The following is a 7019-nucleotide window of genomic DNA, read 5'->3' on the forward strand; positions in this document are numbered from 1 at the left end:
GAGCATGGAATTAGGCAGTGCAAGAAATCACCTTTTTTTTACCCTTTTTGACACTGTCGTGTTGGAACCGAGAATGAGGCAGTGCAAGTAATCAATTGGCCCACTTTTGTGTCCTTGGATAAAAACAAGATGGAGAATAGACCCGAAACCTGTTCAATTATGATGCTCCAATTGTACTGATCAAGCCATCAAATTCTACTTGGCACATCGCTGCCTCCATTATGAGACTCATTATGCAAAGAGAGGGAAGACATGGAAGGAAAATGGGTGATGGGAATAGGTTCGTCAAGCCTCAAGGGCTTTCTTAGATGGATGGTACTGAGTTCTAAGTGATGTGTTTGAAAGTTTCCTGTATTAACTGCTCACATCCAGACTGTAGAGTAAACCAACCAGAGACACGCAAAAGAGCGGTGTGAAAATGCATAAACCGCCCCACATCCACACACTAGAGTAAACAACAAGAGATGCAAAAGAGCCTGGTGCGTAAATGCATCTTACTGTAGAAAGGCTATCCTGTTCCGTTCACACCTCGATCTTTTCACTGCAAACTGAAAAAGCAGAATTTTTTCATGCTATTCCAAAAATATGTACTTCGCTGGATGAGAAACCAATCACCCAGATTCTCATTTCCTAGAGTAGAAGAGCTTCACCTGGTTTGTTTCATGTGGATGACAAATGGGACAATTCTTTTTCTTTTATCCCACAAAGAAGTTTCAGCCAATCCTGTTGAATCATACAAAAGGCAGAGAAACTAGAGAGCAGCACGTGTGGCCTAAGAGCATCAAGTGAAGGGCGTTAACAGCAGCTAAATGCAGAAGGGAACTGGTTTTTCACTTCCTAGTTATTTTAAAGCTCTCTTAATTGTTCACCACATAATGACTCTCAAACTCGATTACTTTCACCAAAAGAAACCTTTGATTCCTTTGCTTGATGGCCCGTCTTCCCAACTGCTACTCTGATGTCCATTTCCATGCTAACTTGTCAATGATGTGCTGACCGCATATGAGAACCACAACCAAAGAATTATGTTGATCAAATCCTCAACAACCCGCTTGTCTGGTAGGAGCAGCTAGTGCACGTCACCTTGTGTTGGGACGTTGCAGGTTCAAAACCCAATGGTATAATTGTACAACTGGTAGGGGTCAGACTAACCCCAGCTTGCCTTTCAAAAAAAAAAATCCTCTAAGGGGAAGCTCATGCAAAACCTAGCACTCAGCTTCCGTCCTCAAAGGAAAACTAGAAAGCCTCATCTCCCTGGATCATCTGTAATGACCGCACTTTCACTTTATCTTCCCATTGACAGTAATATTCGTATTCAATCACATTCTCATTTTCATGTACAGTCTCCTTGAATGTAAGTTAATCCTATTAATGGTGTTATTATGCTCTTGACAGATTTTTTTTCTACTAACCACCTTCAGCATCCCTCACATTGTAAATATTTGTCACACGATAAAAGAAATCCATGCAAGCATCACTCACACAAAAACATGTCATGTATAACTGCATCAGTAGCTTATCCAATGAAAATATGGGCGTAATTCGCATGTCGGATATGGATTTACATACAGGACTATAGACATGCTTTTTTGTGATTTCAAGGTTAGGCATATCAATGAACTCAAAAACTCACAGATCAAAGAGTTGTAACTGTGTATGCTTTATCTTTCACTAGTGGATATTCTTGTCTTAGAAGCCTCTTAATACATGTTTCTCAACTGTGATTCATTAGATGATGCTAATGTAAATTTTGATTCTTAAGATTTACACTACATTCCTAACTTCTTTTATGACAAATTGAAGAGAAAAGCAAATGGTGGACAATAGAAAACAAGTGGTGGACAATAGAACTAACAGAAAAATCACAGAAAGAGACTGGAATGAGAGTTCAGGGACAATATATAGGTCCTGCACCACTTCACATAGCAGGCTGCTAAAGGAATCTAGTGGCTTTGGTTCTACAGAAGGAAGAGGAGAGAAGGCCTATCAACGGTAAATCTCTATGTCTACTTTATCCAGTAGCAACAACAGAATTCTACCTTTATTTGTTCATCTATGATTCCTAAGCAGTTTGTTGAGCAAAAGACCACAATGTGTACATATTACTACAACGAATTTGTCCCCTTTAACACTGATAACACTTTGTTATTGTTATCCCATATACATGCTGTTTATTGTGTATACATCAAAAACATTGGAAATAAGATGCCTTCTAACAATAACTCAAACATGGGATCTGTAATTAAACGTGAAGTGAATAAGCTCTTCAATAAACTTCAACAATTATTATAGATGATAGATACTAATATAGCTATACATAGATGTACAAGTAATAGTTCAAGGACCTTAGTCAATTTTGTACATTGCCTCAAAGGGATTTATATTTATGCATAGACATATATCTTTTATATGCAGAATATGGCATAAATTTTGATCTTGGTGTTTGATAGTATGATCCAAAAAAAAAACTGGATATTTAAAGGATGATGTCCACCAAAAAGTATAATTTTTTTTTTGACATTGTGTGTGATCATTATTGAGTCTTCTGATACCAGTGAGATATTAATGCCTGGAATAGTAGACTGGCAAAAGACTGCTAAATGTGCCCCCCCAAGGGGAGTTGGCGTAGTGGGGTGGGGCCTTGCCTGATAGACGGGCAGTCCGCAGGAGTGGTGGTCCTAGCCTCGGAGTTTTACGCCGCCGGCATGACGAGCGTAGGTATGGCGGGCTAGGCTAGCATGGCCAGGTTTTTGTGTCAGGTGCGGTTTCTTCGGGATATAAATAGGAAAAAAATGACTGCCAAATGTGTGTATATGTGTGATGAAAAGGATGATACATGCCATGGAGTACACAGCCTTTAATAGGCTTGACACCAATTACTTTACCTAAAATCTTATAACATGGGTTGTCACATATACAGTAACTAATGGACTACTGTCATGTTCAAAAAGGCAGCAGGGAAAGAGGAATTACATATTTTCTTAATAGAAGGTCATAAATAGAACACAATGGATAATATACTGTCTGTGGGAGATATACGTCTATGAATAAAGAAAAGGAATCAATAGAGACTTCTTAGAGACAACTTCAAGCAGAACAAGATGGATCATATCATGACAAAGAATCTTATCTAGCAGATACATGAACAACAAATTTCATTATATCTCTAGATAACTGCCCATCATATTTATTGATTATATGCAAGGAGGATACACAAAACAAAGAATAGACCCTTATTTATAGATATATTGGAACACAACAACAACGTGAGTTTAGTTTAATCGGCATTGATTTTTAAGTCTTCAGGATGTGAAAACTGAAAACCTTATTCGTGAGGGATACAGATGTATAAAGAAAATTCAAAAATGCAATTGGACCGACAAAGGCAACTATAGAGCTGAGCAGACAAAGGTAAATTTGGAGTTCATTGCCAAGTAACTTTCTAGATTTTCATCGTTTAGTTTATATTTGATTTGGCAACTCATCATAAATCCAAATATTTTTTCTTTCCCAGTTCTCTCTATTCCTAACTTCTAATTGTTAGAGTATTGGACAGTGAAGACTTCATATCCAGATCCAATACCATGCAGGATCCAGATAGAATCCACATCAGAAGCTACCACCAAGATCAACCTCGTCCAGAAACGTCCTAATGGGATGTGTACATCTCCAAGAAAGAGTGCATATCAAGAGTCCACAAAACACCATATGTTATCTCATAAGAATCCTGTTGTGCATAAGGACTCTACTACATCACTCTCATCTCTTAAGAGTCCATCACCAACAATGCCCTCTAATGAGAACTCTTTCCAATCAACGTTATCTAAGGACTCTTGTAGGCCAAACGGCCAGCCCTTGTAATCTATATATACATTAATGAAGGCATCCCCTCACCGTGAAAGTGTTGAGGTGAGGGATATCGTGGACGTAGGATGACTCTGATCTGAACCATGTTAAAAAGTTGTGTAATCGTGTGCTTGTTTCATGTGAAAGTGCCTCCTGCAACTCGTTTTATGGTATCAGAGACAAGCCTAGGCACCACAACCATGTCGTCTTTTCATCGAGCACAAACTATGAGCTAAGTTCCATCTTACCGGCTCCGACTACTTTACAATATTTCTTGAGTACCAAGTTGACCACGGGCAACTATTTATTATGAGAATCACAATTTATCCCACTATTGATCTCATATGATTTGTATGGGTTCATTGATGGATCAAAACCGAGCCCAGTAAGATTTATTACTCAAAACGATAAACAAATCCCCAATCCAGAATTTATTAAGTGACAACGTCAAGATCAGCTCCTTCTCAGCTGGCTCCTATGTCACATAGGTACGAATGCGAATGCGAATGCGAATGCGAATGCAGATGCGGCACTTTAAAAAAACTTGGGTGCAGGGAGTATATATATATATATATATATATATATATATATATATATATATATATATATATATATATATATATATATAATTTTTAACAGTTTTAAGTTAACACTATGTGTATTTGTGTGCATTTATGTATATATATATATAGATAAAAATGGACTTGATTAGGGTTAAGTGAATCTACTTTTGGATAGAAATGGACCTCAGTGTGGTTCACTTCACCTAACACAAAGGAAGTTGTGTCCAAGTGTCGCATCTATCTGGGTGCAGGTGCGATGGCGGGTGCGACGCGAGTGCAGTGCCCTGTTAGAAGAGTCTGTGTGACATAGGCTGGCTCACGTCCTCCCTAACTGAACCTATACATACACAGGTCGTTGGATTGTCTACCTCATACGAGGTCTGGACAGCACTGAGAGAAACCTATGTTGCTCAGTCCATATCCCGTGTTCTACAGTTAAAAGATCAACTACACACTTTAAAAAAAGGAAGAGAAAAGTGTTGAACTTTTTCAGAAAGTCAAATCCATCACCCATCAGTTGGCCATGGAAGGCAAGCCTGTTCTAGACAAAGATTTGGTATTGTTCATTTTACGTGTTCTTCCTTCTGAGTATGCTCATCCAGGATCTCTATGTCTACTCGATCGGACCCTATCACTATAAGTCAACTTCATAGTATGCTTTTGTCAGAAGAAGTCCGTATAGCCGACTCCATCACGGCCAATCATGATGTCACCCCTGAGGCCAATTTTAACCAACAACTATGGCTGAGGGTGTGGCATAAACTTTTAGCAAAGGGGACGGTTTAGAGACGGTGGTCGTAGATGCCAAGGTGGTCGATTGAATAGCCAACAAAACACACCTGGTGTCACCTGTCAATACTGCGAAAAACTGAATCACATTGCTTGTCAACGCCACACACTTCAGAGAGATAACCTCAGAACCGCCGTCCATGTCTTATCAAGCTTCAATATCAAATTACTCCAATGACGGATGGTACCCTGATTCTGGCGCCTCTCATCACATGACTCTGGATCTCAACTCGCTTTCCCTGCATTCTAATTACCAAGGCAACGATACAGTGAAAGTCAGTAATGGAACAAGTTTGCCTATCTCTCATATTGGTGATTCAGTGTTATCTAAGTTTACTCCGCGAGATATATTACATGTTCCTCAAATTAGGAAACAATTGTTATTTGTTCAACGATTTACTCAAGATAACAATGTTGTGTTCGAATTTCACCCGTCTCATTGTTGTGTTAAGGATTCAGTAACGGAGAAATTAATCCTATGAGGAATGACCAGGAATTGATTGTACCACGTACACCTCAATCACAATAAGGGATCTCATGTTGGAGAAAGGATGACAACCTCTCAGTAGCACTGTCGTCTAGGTCATCCAGCTTTAAAAATTGTCCAACAAGTTATTTCTAAGTTCCGTTTAGCATTTATTAGACAGATTGATTCCAAAGTCTGTGATGCTTGTCAAAAGAAAAAACATCATATGCTTCGCTTCACCAACAGTATGCATGAGATTTCTAAACCATTAGAGCTCATTTTTGCTGATGTGTGGGTACCTACCCCAATTTCTAGTACTCAAGGATTTAGACATTATGTTAATTTTGTTAATGGTTATTTTCAATTTACTTGGATATTTTTTTTGAAAAATAAATTTGTTGTCGCCATCATATTTCAAAATTTTAAAGCGCATGTTGAGAACATTATTGGGACAAAAATAAATTTTTTTTAAAACTAACGGTGGAGGAGAGTTTAAAGCACTGGATCAGTCTTTTAAAGATTCTGGGATTGGACATCGAATATCATGCAAAATGGGTTAGCTGAACGTAAGCATTGACATATTGTTACAGGCCTATCCATCATGGTTCATGACCATATCCCCGCCCCATATTGGCTGTATGCCTTCTCCACTGTTATGTACCTAATAAACTGCCTACCTACCCCCAATCTCCGTCACAAGTCACCCATTGAAGTCCTTTTCAAACAGACACCAAACTATAAGTTTTTAGAAAAAAATGGATGTTCTTACTACCCGTACCTTAAACCCTATGTGTCCCATAAATTAGATTACAAATCATCAAGACATATCTTCTTAGGATATAGTCCTAAGTTCCTAACCACCATGGGTACCTTTGTCTCAATCCCACTACCCACAAACTCATCTTCCAGAAGCCACCAGCAAGATCAACCTCATCAAGAAACGTCCTAATGGGACGTGTACATCTCCAAGAAAGAGTGCATATCAAGAGTCCTTCACAAAACACCATATGTTATCTCATAAGAATCCTATTGTGCATAAGGACTCTAATACATCACTCTTATCTCTTAAGAGTCCATCACCAACAATGTCCTCTAATGAGGACTCTTTCCAATCAACGTTATCTAAGGACTCTTGTAGGCCAAACGGCCAGCCCTTGTAATCTATATATACATTAATGAAGAAATTTCCTCACCGTGAAAGTATTGAGGTGAGGGATATAGTGGACGTAGGATCACTCTGATCTGAACCACGTTAAAAAGCTGTGTAATAGTGTGCTTGTTTCGTGTGTGCATGCCTCCTGCAACTCGTTTTACTAATCACTCAAAACAGATGTATTCGGTCAGACCTGTCAGGC

This window comes from Nuphar pumila, chromosome 3, assembly GCF_984573655.1.
Source record: "Nuphar pumila chromosome 3, dmNupPumi1.hap1.1, whole genome shotgun sequence".
In the NCBI taxonomy this organism is placed as follows: Eukaryota; Viridiplantae; Streptophyta; class Magnoliopsida; order Nymphaeales; family Nymphaeaceae; genus Nuphar; species Nuphar pumila.